Below are 17428 nucleotides of genomic sequence, written 5' to 3'. Positions count from 1 at the left end.
ACTTTACTACAAGATGGGCTCATGACTTACACACCGACATAGACGAGGACTCCTGGCACACTATATTTCAAAGAACGAAAAAATCTTCCATTTCTCCACAAATACTTGAAATGAATTATAAGATCCTATCTCGCTGGTATCTGACCCCGACTAGACTAAGCACCATTTACCCTGACTCCTCTCGAATGTGTTGGAGGGGATGTGGTGGACAGGGTAGTTTGTTGCACATGTGGTGGGACTGCCCCATAATAACGGGTTTCTGGAAGGAATTGGAGGCATACTTTCAGAGATTGGTAGGAGAAGATTTCCGGCTAACACCTAGAATAGCATTACTAAATGACACCACCCACATCACATGTAAGTTGAGGAACCTTATAATACAAATAGGGCTAAACGGAGCTCGATCTCTAATAGCTAGAGCTTGGAAGACGTCATTGTCCCCAACCAAAGAGATGTGGCTGGAGAGGACATCCGAACTCATGTGTCTAGAGGAATACGGGTTCTTAAAACGGGGTAGGCTAACCTTCTTTCTAGACGCCAAATTTCTATGGGAAACTATACATTTGTCATCCCTACACTCAACACAATAATTTTTAGTTCCACATGAGCGATGAGATCAATGACTAGGAAACAGACTTGCTTCCCCCCCTCCCCTTCCCTTCTGGCTCGTGGACCAGGGACGACCCTGAGGAGACACACCGATAATAGGTGAGTTAGCATAGCAGATAAGACTGGTAAGACAGATAGCTCTAAGACATTGAGTAATGTAACACATATACGTGATATTCTTTACTTAGGAATACTGAGTTAGTTAGTAGTTAAGTTAAATTAAGTTATGTTGACACTGTAATACTGTCTGAACGATTAAACAGGTTCTAATTGTAAAACAAATATGATGTATAACGACAGTATGATATACTATGTAAATTGAAAACATAATAAATAAAAAAAAAAAAAAAAAAAAAAAAATTATAGTATTGCTACTATTACAAGATATGTTGTTTCTACATCTGCAGTTTAACCCTTTGAGTGCTAAGCACTTTACCACCTGGGTGCTAAGCTTTTTTTAAGTTTTTTTTTTAAATTTATTTATTTTATTTTTTTTTAAATGTTTTACCTTTTTTCTTTCAGATCCCAAAGACTTACACTGTTGGAAAGGTTAGGCAATTACCTTTCCAACGGTGGGTCTTGGGTGTCCATAGCTGCTTAGATGCCTGAGATACAGGCTTCTAAGCAGCATGCCCCTTGCTCCTATACTTAATATAAAGTTGCGTGGTGACGTCATTGCGCGAGACATCACCTTGCATAACGTGAAGCCCCGGCGATGTCTGTCACTATGCAGGCCCAATCGCCTGGGTAGGAGTGGGTGGGAGCCCCCAGATCTCCCTCAAGGTGGGAGAGTGCTAGCGACGGCTCTGAGCCGTCGTTAGCACCAGAGTGGGAAACTCTGTGATGGCTCAGTCGTCATTAGCACTCAAGGGGTTAAAAAATAATTAGACTGCCCTCTGGGTAGGCTTATCGACTAGTCTGTATATTAGTTTGTTTACTGAGGTGGGAAAAAACGTAATATTGCACAGAAATGTAGAAACTCTGTTTTAAAAGGGGTATCAGAATCATTAGTTAAAAAAAGCTTAGTAAGAGTTGAGAAAGCAACTCCATCTCTAGACAGAAAAGAGTCACATATAAAATTGCTATATCAGATATATCAGACACCTTACCTGTTAAATAAATGGTGGAACGGATGTCAGATGCACCAAATGCAGCCTCATTCCGCGCAAGCCTTCAGGCTTGCCGGAAACAGCAGTTAAGAAGCAGTGGTCTTAAAACTGGTACACCTGCTCTGAGCGGTGGAGGGAAATCAACAAGATCAGAGACAATTGGGTAGATTGACACCCCCTGGCCGTGAATCTGCAGGGAGTGACATTGCACAAGCAGTTCACTAGATCTGCTTGTGCAATGCTGAATGTTGACAGCATATGCTGTCCGCATTCAGCGATGTCTGTTGGATATGATACGCTATATCGTATCATGTCGGACAGATATTGTTAATAGGCCCCTTAGTCTTTGAATGCCCAAAAATTCAACAATTTTGGCTTAAAATACAACACTGGCTGATGAAAATCTGCAAGATGGAAATTAACCTTACAAATATAGATATAATATTTATTTGCAATGGGCAGAAGTATGGGTCTAAGACTAGATGAATTAACCTTACTATAATTTTAGGACATAATCAAAAATCAAAATCAAATCCTAAATCCTTTTAGGTCCTCGATAATGCTAGAACCATAGGAGAACAAAAATAATGAGAACTCTTAAGATTAAACCATAATGCATAAGGATTACATAGATGCAGCAGGGATGAGATGGAGTTATGGGAGTGAGAATGATATAGTGCTTTTTTCTCTCCTCACCACCAGGTGAGAGAATGGTGGGGTGGGGGGGGGGGGGTTAAAAGGGATTGGAAAGTCAAAATTAAACTTGCATGATTCAGATAGAGCAGGCAATTTTAAGACACTTTTAAATTCACTTCTATTTTCAAATGTGCTTCATTCTCTTAGTATCCCTTGTTAACAAATGAATACACACATAACATACCTGAACTTACCTGATAAATTCATTTCTTTCATATTAGCAAGAGTCCATGAGCTAGTGACGTATGGGATACGTATGGGATATACATTCCTACCAGGAGGGGCAAAGTTTCCCAAACCTCAAAATGCCTATAAATACACCCCTCACCACACCCACAAATCAGTTTAACGCATAGCCAAGAAGTGGGGTGATAAGAAAAAAGTGCGAAAGCATAAAAAATAAGGAATTGGAATAATTGTGCTTTATACAAAAAAATCATAACCACCACAAAAAAAGGGTGGGCCTCATGGACTCTTGCTAATATGAAAGAAATGAATTTATCAGGTAAGTTCTTACATAAATTATGTTTTCTTTCATGTAATTAGCAAGAGTCCATGAGCTAGTGACGTATGGGATAATGACTACCCAAGATGTGGATCTTCGACGCAAGAGTCACTAGAGAGGGAGGGATAAAATAAAGACAGCCAATTCCGCTGAAAATAATCCACACCCAAAATAAAGTTTAAATCTTATAATGAAAAAAACAGAAATTATAAGCAGAAGAATCAAACTGAAACAGCTGCCTGAAGTACTTTTCTACCAAAAACTACTTCAGAAGAAGAAAATACATCAAAATGGTAGAATTTAGTAAAAGTATGCAAAGAAGACCAAGTTGCTGCTTTGCAAATCTGATCAACAGAAGCTTCATTCCTAAAAGCCCAGGAAGTAGAAACTGACCTAGTAGAATGAGCTGTAATCCTTTGAGGCGGAGTTTTACCCGACTCGACATAAGCATGATGAATTAAAGATTTCAACCAAGATGCCAAAGAAATGGCAGAGGCCTTCTGACCTTTCCTAGAACCGGAAAAGATAACAAAAAGACTAGAAGTCTTTCGGAAATTCTTAGTAGCTTCAACATAATATTTCAAAGCTCTAACTACATCCAAAGAATGCAATGATTTCTCCTTAGAATTCTTAGGATTAGGACATAATGAAGGAACCACAATTTCTCTACTAATGTTGTTAGAATTCACAACCTTAGGTAAAAATTGAAAAGAAGTTCGCAACACCGCCTTATCCTGATGAAAAATCAGAAAAGGAGACTCACAAGAAAGAGCAGATAATTCAGAAACTCTTCTAGCAGAAGAGATGGCCAAAAGAAACAAAACTTTCCAAGAAAGTAATTTAATGTCCAAAGAATGCATAGGTTCAAATGGAGGAGCTTGAAGAGCCCCCAGAACCAAATTCAAACTCCAAGGAGGAGAAATTGACTTAATGACAGGTTTTATACGAACCAAAGCTTGCACAAAACAACGAATATCAGGAAGATTAGCAATCTTTCTTTGAAAAAGAACAGAAAGAGCAGAGATTTGTCCTTTCAAGGAACTTGCAGACAAACCTTTATCCAAACCATCCTGAAGAAACTGTAAAATTCTCGGAATTCTAAAAGAATGCCATGAAAAATGATGAGAAAGAAACCAAGAAATGTAAGTCTTCCAGACTCTATAATATATCTTCCTAGATACAGATTTACGAGCCTGTAACATAGTATTAATCACAGAGTCAGAGACTAAGAATCAAGCGTTCAATCTCCATACCTTTAAATTTAAGGATTTGAGATCCTGATGGAAAAAAGGACCTTGCGACAGAAGGTCTGGTCTTAACGGAAGAGTCCACGGTTGGCAAGAGGCCATCCGGACAAGATCCGCATACCAAAACCTGTGCGGCCATGCTGGAGCCACCAGCAGAACAAACGAGCATTACTTCAGAATCTTGGAGATTACTCTTGGAAGAAGAACTAGAGGCGGAAAGATATAGGCAGGATGATACTTCCAAGGAAGTGACAATTCATCCACTGCTTCCGCTTGAGGATCCCTGGATCTGGACAGATACCTGGGAAGTTTCTTGTTTAGATGAGAAGCCATCAGATCTATTTCTGGAAGTCCCCACATTTGAACAATCTGAAGAAATACCTCTGGGTGAAGAGACCATTCGCCTGGATGTAACGTTTGGCGGCTGAGATAATCCGCTTCCCAATTGTCTATACCTGGGATATGAACCGCAGAAATTAGACAGGAGCTGGATTCCGCCCAAACCAGAATTCGAGATACTTCTTTCATAGCCAGAGGACTGTGAGTCCCTCCTTGATGATTGATATATGCCACAGTTGTGACATTGTCTGTCTGAAAACAAATGAACGATTCTCTCTTTAGAAGAGGCCAAGACTGAAGAGCTCTGAAAATTGCACGGAGTTCCAAAATGTTGATTGGTAATCTCACCTCCTGAGATTCCCAAACTCCTTGTGCTGTCAGAGACCCCCAAACTGCTCCCCAACCTGTCAGACTTGCATCTGTTGAAATCACAGTCCAGGTTGGAAGAACAAAAGAAGCCCCCTGAACTAAACGATGGTGATCTGTCCACCACGTCAGAGAGTGTCGCACAATCGGTTTTAAAGATATTAATTGAGATATCTTTGTGTAATCCCTGCACCACTGGTTCAGCATACAGAGCTGAAGAGGTCGCATGTGAAAACGAGCAAAGGGGATCGCGTTCGATGCAGCAGTCATAAGACCTAGAATTTCCATGCATAAGGCTACCGAAGGGAATGATTGAGACTGAAGGTTTCAACAGGCTGAAACCAATTTTAGACGTCTCTTGTCTGTCAGAGACAGAGTCATGGACACTGAATCTATCTGGAAACCTAAAAAGGTTACCCTTGTCTGAGGAATCAAAGAACTTTTTGGCAAATTGATCCTCCAACCATGATCTCGAAGAAACAATACGAGTCGATTCGTATGAGATTCTGCTAAATGTGAAGACTGAGCAAGTACCAAGATATCGTCCAAAGAAGGAAATACCACAATACCCTGTTCTCTGATTACAGACAGAAGGGCACCGAGAACCTTTGTAAAAATCCTTGGAGCTGTTGCCAGGCCAAACGGCAGAGCAACAAATTGGTAATGCTTGTCTAGGAAAGAGAATCTCAGAAACTGATAGTGATCTGGATGAATCGGAATATGCAGATATGCATCCTGTAAATCTATTGTGGACATATAATGCCCTTGCTGAACAAAAGGCAGGATAGTCCTTATAGTTACCATTTTGAATGTTGGTATCCTTACATAACGATTCAATATTTTTAGATCCAGAACTGGTCTGAAGGAATTCTCCTTCTTTGGTACAATGAAGAGATTTGAATAAAACCTCAATCCCTGTTCCAGAACTGGAACTGGCATAATTACTCCAGCCAACTCTAGATCTGAAACACATTTCAGAAATGCTTGAGCCTTCGCTGGATTTACTGGGACACGGGAAAGAAAAAATCTCTTTGCAGGAGGCCTTATTTTGAAGCCAATTCTGTACCCTTCTGAAACAATGTTCTGAATCCAAAGATTGTGAATTGAATTGATCCAAATTTCTTTGAAAAATCGTAATCTGCCCCCTACCAGCTGAGCTGGAATGAGGGCCGCACCTTCATGTGGACTTGGGAGCTGGCTTTGGTTTTCTAAAAGGCTTGGATTTATTCCAAACTGGAGATGGTTTCCAAACTGATACTGCTCCTGAGGATGAAGGATCAGGCTTTTGTTCCTTATTGTGACGAAAGGAATGAAAACGATTATTAGACCTAAATTTACCTTTAGATTTTTTATCCTGTGGTAAAAAAGTTCCTTTCCCTCCAGTAACAGTTGAGATAATAGAATCCAACTGAGAACCAAATAATTGATTACCCTGGAAGGAAAGGGAAAGCAAAGTTGACTTAGAAGACATATCAGCATTCCAAGTTTTAAGCCATAAAGCTCTTCTAGCTAAAATAGCTAGAGACATATACCTGACATCAACTCTAATGATATCAAAGATGGCATCACAAATAAAGTTATTAGCATGTTGAAGAAGATTAACAATGCTATGAGAATTATGATCTGATACTTGTTGCGCTAAAGCTTCCAACCAAAAAGTTGAAGCTGCAGCAACATCCGCTAAAGATATAGCAGGTCTAAGAAGATTACCTGAACATAAGTAAGCTTTTCTTAGAAAGGATTACATTTTCCTATCCAAAGGATCCTTAAAGGAAGTACTATCTGCCGTAGGAATAGTAGTACGTTTAGCAAGAGTAGAGATAGCCCCATCAACTTTAGGGATTTTGTCCCAAAACTCTAATCCGTCAGCTGGCACAGGATATAATTGCTTAAAACGTTTAGAAGGAGTAAATGAATTACCCAAATTATTCCATTCCCTGGAGATTACTTCAGAAATAGCATCAGGGACAGGAAAAACCTCTGGAATAACTACAGGAGATTTAAAAACCTTATTTAAACGTTTAGATTTAGTATCAAGAGGACCAGAATCCTCTATTTCTAATGCAATTAAAACCTCTTTAAGTAAAGAACGAATAAATTCCATTTTGAATAAATATGAAGATTTATCAGCATCAACCCCTGAAACAGAATCCTCTGAACCAGAGGAACCACTATCAGAATCAGAATGATGATGTTCATTTAAAAATTCATCTGAAAAATGAGAAGTTTTAAAAGACCTTTTACGTTTACTAGAAGGAGGAATAACACACATAGCCTTCTTAATGGATTTAGACACAAAATCTCTTATGTTAACAGGAACACTAGTATTAGATGTTGATTGAACAGCATCAGGTAATGTAGTATTACTAAAGGAAATATTATCTGCATTAACAAGCTTGTCATGACATTCATTACAAACAACAGCTGGAGGAACAGATACCATAAGTTTACAGCAGATACACTTAACTTTGGTAGATCCAGCACCAGGCAGTGATTTTCCAGTAGTATCTTCTGACTCCGGGTCAATCTGGGACATCTTGCAATATGTAATAGAAAAAAACAACATATAAAGCAAAATTGATCAAATTCCTTAAATGACAGTTTCAGGAATGGGAAAAAATGCCAGTGAACAAGCTTCTAGCAACCAGAAGCAATAAATAATGAGACTTAAATAATGTGGAGACAATAATGACGCCCATATTTTTTAGCGCCAAAAAAGACGCCCACATTATTTGGCGCCTAAATGCTTTTGGCGCCAAAAATGACGCCACATCCGGAACGCCGACACTTTTGGTGCAAAAACGTAAAAAAATGACGCAACTTCCGGCGACACGTATGACGCCGGAAATAGAAAAATATTTTTGCGCCAAAAAAGTCCGCGCCAAAAATGACGCAATAAAATGAAGCATTTTCAGCCCCCGCGAGCCTAATAGCCCACAGGAAAAAAAGTCAAATTGATTGAATCATATGCATTTATCCCAAATATGAAACTGACTGTCTGAAATAAGGAACGTTGAACATCCTGAGTCAAGGCAAATAAATGTTTGAATACATATATTTAGAACTTTTATATAAAAGTGCCCAACCATAGCTTAGAGTGTCACAGAAAATAAGACTTACTTACCCCAGGACACTCATCTACCTGTAGTAGAAAGCCAAACCAGTACTGAAACGAGAATCAGTAGAGGTAATGGTATATATAAGAGTATATCGTCGATCTGAAAAGGGAGGTAAGAGATGAATCTCTACGACCGATAACAGAGAACCTATGAAATAGACCCCGTAGAAGGAGATCATTGAATTCAAATAGGCAATACTCTCCTCGCATCCCTCTGACATTCACTGCACACTGAAAGGAAAACCGGGCTCCAACCTGCTGCGGAGCGCATATCAACGTAGAATCTAGCACAAACTTACTTCACCACCTCCATAGGAGGCAAAGTTTGTAAAACTGATTTGTGGGTGTGGTGAGGGGTGTATTTATAGGCATTTTGAGGTTTGGGAAACTTTGCCCCTCCTGGTAGGAATGTATATCCCATACGTATCCCATACGTCACTAGCTAATGGACTCTTGCTAATTACATGAAAGAAATCATATCATACCACACACTAGTGGGAGCTGCTGCTAATTGGTGCCTGCACACATTGGTCTCTTGTGATTGACTAAATATATATTTTCAACTTCCTGTAAGTATTGCAATGCTGTCCCTTCAGCAATGGATAACAACAGAATGAAGAAAATTTGATAATAGCATTAAATTGGAAAGGTGTTTAAAATTGTATGTTCTATCTGAATCATAAAAGAAAACTTTGGGGTTTACTATCCCTTTAAGCTAAAATTTCAACAAAATGAGATGTTAATAACAAGACTTATAGCTAAGGTTTAAATGATACGTATAATATTATAATGTAACGCGCACTGTTCATGTGCAAACCATGTTAACCCGATGCTAATTTGCTTTATCGCCCTGCGTAGCAAATAAAGTTAATTTAAATCGTTTTCTTTACATAGATAATTTCATAATGAAACTTGCATTGCTCAGGTGAAGACCATGTTAATATGATGTTAATTTGATTTATCCGCCCTGCGTGGCAAATTAATTTATTTAATGTGATTATCTTACTTATATCTGTATATTATCTATCTTTTTTGCTAATATTGAAAATAAACAATTTAAAAGAAAAAAAGATGCATATCTTACAATCACCTATATTTTCATATTCAGGTGTCTATTAGTGTATTAAGTATTATCAGTATTTTGTCACAACCTCGCCGCCTTTTCATTTGTGAGAAAAACAGTGAAAACTGAAGGGCGGAAACGTTTAGATAATTCCGTTGGGATTTGAGAGAATTTCATACACGCTCATGGAACGCCCATGTTCAGGTTATTTTACAAGAAAACACCACAACAATTACGTTTTGTATTTTCTATTTATAAGTACAAATTGTGATGCGGTTTTTTTTTGGCAGATCCATCAGCTCTTGACAAACTTGCATTTTAGGCAATTAGTGCTGACTCTTAAATAACTCCACGTGCATGAGCACTATGCTATTTATATGAAACACATGAATTAACACCCTCTAGCTGTGAAAAAACTGTAAAATGCATTGAGATAAGAGGCAGCTTAGAAATTAGCATATGAGCCTAACTAGGTTTACCCTTCAACTAAGAATACCAAGAGAGCAAAGCACATTTGTTGATAAAAGTAAATTAGAAGGTTGTTTAAAACTACCTGCCCTATCTGAATCATGAAAGTTTAATTTGTTTTTTACAATCCCTTTAAATAATCTCGCCATCCCAGAGACCTTTAGATATTCTGCACCATAATGTCCATCCTGAGAGGGTTTGTTTTACAATGACTTAGTTTCGCTCATCGAGTGCTTTGTCAGATGTCTCTGATGAAGTCACAATAAGAGGTCACGATAATGCTGCATCTTTCTAATAAAGCTGCCTTAATAAATAGGACTGTTCCCTGCTGTTTGTTTATTACAGTTTATATGTAGTGAATAGAGGAATCACTATAACAGTGGGGACCCTTTGTACCACTGAAGTGTTGGCGTGCAGCTGCCGGAGGAAACCTAAAGCAACACAGGAAACTCGCCATGACCAGAAGTGACTAGTAGCACAAGCGAGTGGGACGCTCTTTCTGCATACGGATCGATAATTTAACCAGAAACTAAAAGGGAGTGATGCCCAGACAAACCGCAAGCAAGCAGATCACTTGCAGGGGGCAGGGAAACATTAAATGGCTTCAACATTAAAGGGAAAAACAAAATTTATGCTTACTTGATAAATTTCTTTCTCTTGCGATGTATCGAGTCCACGGATTTATCTAATACTTGTGGGATATTCTTCCTTCCCTACAGGAAGTGGCAAAGAGAGCACCCACAGCAGAGCTGTCTATATAGCTCCTCCCCTAACTCCACCCCCCAGTCATTCGACCAAAGGTTAGGAAGAAAAAGGAGAAACTATAGGGTGCAGAGGTGACTGAAGTTTTTTTAATAAAATATAGTACCTGTCTTAAATAGACAGGGCAGGCCGTGGACTCGATACATCGCAAGAGAAAGAAATTTATCATGTAAGCATAAATTTTGTTTTCTCTTGCAAGATGTATCGAGTCCACGGATTCATCCAATACTTGTGGGATACCAATACCAAAAGCTTTAGGACATGGATGAAGGGAGGGACAAGACAGGTACCTTAAACGGAAGGCACCACTGCTTGTAGAACCGTTCTCCCAAAAATAGCCTCCGAAGAAGCAAAAGTATGAAATTTGTAAAATTTGGAAAAAGTATGAAGTGAAGAAAAGACAATATTCTAGGAATCCTAATCTTACTCCATGAGTAACCCTTGGATTCACACCAATAAAGATATTTACGCCATATCTTATGATAGATTTTCCTGGTGACAGGCTTTCTAGCCTGAATCAAGCTATCAATGACCGACTCAGAGAAACCACGCTTTGATAAAATCAAGCGTTCAATCTCCAAGCAGTCAGACGCAGAGAAATTAGATTTGGATGCTTGAATGGACCCTGAATTAGAAGGTCCTGCCTCAGCGGTAGAGTCCAAGGTGGAACGGATGACATGTCCACCAGATCTGCATACCAAGTCCTGCGTGGCCACGCAGGTGCTATCAAAATCACTGAAGCTCTCTCCTGCTTGATTCTGGCAATCAGACGCAGAAGGAGAGGGAATGGTGGAAACACATAAGCCAGTTTGAAGGACCAGGGCACTGCTAGAGCAGTGATTTTTAACCTTTTTTTTGCCATGGCACACTTTTTTACATAAAAAAATCCTGTGGCACACCACCATCCCAAAATTTTTAAAAAAATCACACATTGTAGCCTTATACAGCATATATATATACATACACACAAACACACACATACTGTATGTATTGTGCTGTTATGCCATGCCTCCTACAAACTACCCATGCACTGGGAGTAAAAAACAAGCAAAGTTTAAAAAATATGTCACACTGTTGTCAGTCTGCCATGGCACACCTGAGGATCTCTCATGGCACACTAGTGTGCCACGGCACACTGGTTGAAAAACACTGTGCTAGAGCATCTATCAGTACTGCCTGAGGATCCCTTGACCTGGAACCGTAACAAGGAAGCTTGGCGTTCTGGCGAGACGCCATGAGATCCAATTCTGGTATGCCCCATAGCTGAATCAGTTGGGCAAATACCTCCGGATGGAGTTCCCACTCCCCGTGATGAAAAGTTTGACGATTTAGGAAATCCCCTCCCAGTTCTCTACCCCTGGGATATGGATTGCTGAAAGATGGCAAGAGTGAGTCTCTGCCCATCGGATTATTTTGGAAACCTCTATCATTGCTAGAGAATTCTGTGTTCCCCCTTGATGATTGATATAAGCTACAGTCGTGATGTTGTCCGACTGAAATCTGATGAATTTGGCCGCAGTCAGTTGAGGCCACGCCTGAAGCGCATTGAATATCGCTCTCAGTTCTAGGATGTTTATCGGGAGGAGAGCCTCCTTCTGAGACCATAAACCCTGTACTTTCAGGGAGTTCCAGACTGCACCCCAGCCCAGTAGGCTGGCATCTATCATTACTATGACCCACTCTGGCCTGAGGAAACACATTTCCCGGGACAGGTGAACCTGTGACAACCACCAGAGAAGAGAGTCTCTGGTCTCCTGATCCAGATGTATCTGAGGAGATAAATCTGCATGATCCCCATTCCACTGTTCGATCATGCATAGTTGCAGTGGCCTGAGGTGTAGGCAAGCAAATGGAACTATGTCCATTGCCGCTACCATTAGTCTGATTACCTCCATACACTGAGCCACTGACGGCCGAGGAATGGAATGAAGAAATCGGCAGGTGGTTACAAGTTTTGATTTCCTGACCTCCGTCAGAAATATTTTCATTTCTACCGAGTCTATTAGAGTTCCTAGGAAGGAAACTCTTGTGAGGGGGAAGATAGAACTCTTTTTTACGTTCACCTTCCAGCCATGAGATCTCAGAAAAGCCAACACGTTGTCCGTGTGAGACTTGGCTAGTTGGAAAGTTGACGCTTGAATTAAGATGTCCTCTAGATAAGGCGCCACTGCTATGCCCCGCGGTCTTAGAACCGCCAGAAGGGACCCTAGCACCTTTGTAAAAATTCTGGAAGCCGTGGCCAACCGGAAGGGAAGGGCCACAAACTGGTAATGCCTGTCCAGAAAGGCGAACCTGAGAAATTAGTGATGATCTCTGTGAATAGGGATGTGCAGATACACATCCTTTAAGTCCACGGTGGTCATATATTGACATTGCTGGATCAGTGGCAGAATAGTCCGAATAGTCTCCATTTTGAAAGATGGGACTTGAGATCCAAGATTGGTCTGAAAGTTCCTTCTTTTTTGGGAACCACAAACAGGTTTGAGTAAAAACCTAGCCCTTGTTCCACTTTTAGAACTGGGTGAATCACTCCCATGGTATGTAGGTCTTCTACACAGTGTAAGAACGCCTCTCTTTTTGCCTGGTTTGACAATTGAGAAATGTAAAATCTCCCCCTTGGGGGGAATCTTTGAAGTCCAGAAGATATCCCTGGGAAACAATTTCTAAAGCCCAGGAATCGTGAACATCTCTTGCCCAAGCCTGAGCGAAGAGAGAGAGTCTGCCCCCTACTAGATCCGGTCCTGGATCGGGGGCTACCCCTTCATGCTGTCTTGGAGGCAGTTGCAGGCTTCTTGGCCTGTTTACCCTTGTTCCAAGCCTGGTTAGGTCTCCAGACTGACTTGGATTGAGCAAAGTTCCCCTCTTGCTTTGCAGCGGGGGAAGAGGAAGCGGGACGACCCTTGAAGTTTTGAAAGGAACAAAAATTATTCTGTTTGGTCCTCATTTTATTTGTTTTATCCTGAGGGAGGGCATGGCCTTTCCCTCCAGTGATGTCTGAAATAATCTCCTTCAATTCAGGCCCGAATAGGGTCTTTCCTTTAAAAGGGATGTTCAAAAGTTTAGATTTTGACGACACATCCACTGATCAGGACTTAAGCCATAACGCTCTGCGCGCTAAAATGGCAAAACCTGAATTCTTTGCCGCTAATTTAGCCAGTTGAAGAGCAGCATCTGTAATGAAAGAATTAGCCAGCTTAAGAGACTTAATTCTATTCATAATATCATCTAATGGGGTCTCCATCTGAAGAGCCTCTTCCAGAGCCTTGAACCAAAAAGCAGCTGCAGTACAGGAACAATGCACGCAATAGGTTGGAGAAGAAAACCTTGATGAACAAAAATTTTCTTTAGTAGACCCTCTAATTTTTTATCCATAGGATCTTTGAAAGCACAACTGTCTTCAATAGGTATGTTGTATGCTTGGCGAGAGTAGAAATAGCTCCCTCCACCTTAGGGACCGTCTGCCACGAGTCCCGCATGGTGTCACATATGGGGAACATTTTCTTAAACACAGGAGGGGGAGCGAACGGAATACCTGGTCTATCCCACTCCCTAGTGACAATGTTCGCAATCCTCTTAGGGACCGGAAAAACATCAGTGTAAACAGGAACCTCTAGGTATTTGTCCATTTTACACAATTTCTCTGGAACCACAATAGGGTCACAATCATCCAGAGTCACTAATAACTCCCTGAGCAACAAGCGGAGGTGTTCTAGCTTAAATTTAAAGGCTGTCATATCAGAGTCTGTCTGAGGGAGCATCTTACCTGAATCAGAAATATATCCCTCAGACAGCAAATCCCTTACCCCTACTTCAGAACATTGTGAGGGTATATTGGGTACAGCTACTAAAGCGTCAGCTATCGCACTTTCCTTGTAACCCAGGCAGTTTAGATAAAACCTCTGTGAGGGTAGTATTCATAACTGCGGCCATGTCTTGTAAGGTAAATGAAGTAGACGCACTAGAGGTACTTGGCGTCACTTGTGCGGGCGTTACTGGTTGTGACACTTGGGGAGAGCTAGATGGCATAACCTCATTTCTTTCTGTCTGAGAATCCTCTAGTGCTATATTTTTAAGTGCTACAATATGCTCTTTAAAATGTATAGACATATCAGTGCAAGTGGGACACATTCTAAGAGGGGGTTCCACAATGGCTTCTAAACACATTGAACAAGGAGTTTCCTTGATGTCAGACATGTTTAACAGGCTAGTAATGAAACAAGCAAGCTTGGAAAACACTTTATTCAAAGTAAAAACAACAATTAAAAAAAACGGTACTGTGCCTTTAAGAGAAAAAAAGTGCACACGTTCTGCAAAACAGTGTAAAAATGCAGCAAACTTTTCGAAATTTTTACAGTGTAATCTTAAAGCTTTAGTAAGATTGCCCCACCAGCAAAATAAACATTTAACCCCTTAATGTAAAAACCGGATTGACAAACGTCAAAAACCAGAAAAAACGGTCAGCACCTTGCCACAGCTCTGCTGTGGCGCCTACCTGCCCTTAGGGATTTATTTTTGTGGGAAAAATACTTCTATTCGGCCCTCAAATTACAGCAGGACCCTCCGGTGTAGCAGTTTGATGTCTTGTCCATGAAAAAACAACTGCGCATCTGAATTGCGAAAATAGGCCCCTCCCACCTCACTCGATGTCTGTGGGGCCTTAAAGAAACACATTAAAGCGTTTCTAAGCTAGCCATGTGGGTTAATAAACCTTAAGTAAGCCAAATGAACCTCAAACAGTCCCTCAAAAACGTTTATCTCCTAATAAAACGTTAGCCTTCTATAAGTATCAATCAGTATTAATTTAGCCCTTTATGCAAGCTGGTAATTCCACACTATTGGCTAGATTTAGAGTTTTGCGGCCAAAGGGGTGCGTTAGCTACGCGTGTTTTTTTTCCCCCGCACCTTTTAAATAACGCTGGTATTTAGAGTTCTCTGAAGGGCAGCGTTAGGCTCCAAAAAGGGAGCGTAGAGGCATATTTACCGCCACTTCAACTCTAAATACCAGCGTTGCTTACGGTAGCGGCCAGATTGAAAAACGTGTTTGTGCACGATTTCCCCATAGGAAACAATGGGGCAGTTTGAGCTGAAAAAAAACCTAACACCTGCAAAAAAGCAGCGTTCAGCTCCTAACGCAGCTCCATTGTTTCCTATGAGGAAACAGTTTCTAAGTCTGCACCTAACACCCTAACATGTACCCCGAGTCTAAACACCCGTAACCTTACACTTATTAACCCCTAATCTGCCGCACCCGCTATCGCTGACACCTGCATTATATTATTAACCCCTAATCTGCCGCTCCAGACACCGCCGTAACCTACGTTATCCCTATGAATCCCTAATCTGCTGCCCCCAATGTCACCGACACCTACATTATAATTATTAACCCCTAATCTGCCCCCCCCACGTCGCCGCTACCTACCTACACTTATTAACCCCTAATCTGCCGACCAGACCTCGCCGCCACTATAATAAATGTATTAACCCCTAAACCGCCGCACTCCCGCCTCGCAAACCCTATAATAAATTGTATTAACCCCTAATCTGCCCTCCCTAACATCGCCGCCACCTAACTTCAAGTATTAACCCCTAATCTGCTGACCGGACCTCGCCACTACTCTATTAAATGTATTAACCCCTAAAGCTAAGTCTAACCCTAACACCCCCCCTAAATTAAATATAATTTAAATCTAACAAAATAAATTATTTCTTATTAAATAAATGATTCCTATTAGAAGCTAAATACTTACCTGTAAAATAAACCCTAATATAGCTACAATATAACGAATAATTATATTGTAGCTATTTTAGGATTTATATTTATTTTACAGGCAACTTTGTATTTATTTTAACTAGGTACAATAGCTATTAAATAGTTAATAACTATTTAATAGCTACCTAGTTAAAATAATTACAAAATTACCTGTAAAATAAATCCTAACCTAAGTTACAATTAAACCTAACTACACTATCAATAAATAAATTAACTAAACTACCTACAATTATCTACAATTAAATCAACTAAACTAAATTACAAAAAAAACAAAACACTAGAGGGCGGAGCGTGCGGGCGTGCTTAATGGCCGCACCTAACTAGAGCTCCTGAAGTGGCAACGGCGGGATTCTCTTATAACGACCATAGAAGCTTGAAATTGGCAACGGAATGTAAATGAAGGGTCCGTCGACCATTTAACTGGCTCCCAGCAGTAACAAAAGAGGGGAAGAGGTCGCTATCATGATCGCGGTATAGGCCGCACAAAAAGCCTGCATATAAAGTTGGAAGCGCTGCGAAGCGATGCAGCGGTCTACGTATGAACGAGTTTCTGTCCTCAAAACGGATCACTTCACAAGCCAGCTTGCAATCTGGTAAGATGCCATATTAATGTAAAAAACGGACATTAGCCTGAAAGCCATCATACCCAGCATCTGATAACAGCATCCCTAAACAAGGAACAAGAGTAAAAGGCCCCAAGCTTTTCTGATAGCAGAGAATTATTGTCTTATAGGGGCAAAAGAAAAAGTGGCAATATATTTTCTTTGCTGCACTGTACATAATCTTTCTCAGGCAAGGTTTCTACTCACTCATATACCCTCATCCATTTAAACGCAGACTGCTGAAAGGCAACACTATCCTGATACTGGGCAATTATTAGACGCCTCTATACAATTACTGCAATGGCGCAGCGCAGAGCAAACAAAAATGAAAAGGCCTTAAAACTAAACATAGGAGCTGGTTCTGTAAATGCCTTTTGTAAAAGCACAGAGAATAAAAAGAAGAAAGCAGATCAGCCTCAAATAGATAGTGAGGACGATGAAATGTCGGATATCCCGGATACTTTAAATATGCCAGTATCTCCCTCTGACCCCCATCAACATTCAGAAGATGGCCCAGTTACACTAAAGGCTATGGAAGCCCTTTTTAACCAGGTTAAGTCCTGCATTAAAACCGAGTGTGCTGAGCTGAAAAAGGACATAAACGAGCTGGGCTATAGGGTGGAAACTCTAGAGGGCACTAAGGAAGAAATTATTAAAGAAATGTCAGATATATCTCATTCTATGGAAGATCAACAGTCACAAATAGCTGAGCTGGAAAATAAAATTGACGATATAGAAAACAAAACAAGGAGAAATAATCTCCGTATACGCGGA

This window comes from Bombina bombina, chromosome 5, assembly GCF_027579735.1.
Source record: "Bombina bombina isolate aBomBom1 chromosome 5, aBomBom1.pri, whole genome shotgun sequence".
NCBI lineage: Eukaryota > Metazoa > Chordata > Amphibia > Anura > Bombinatoridae > Bombina > Bombina bombina.
This window is presented reverse-complemented; position numbering follows the sequence as displayed.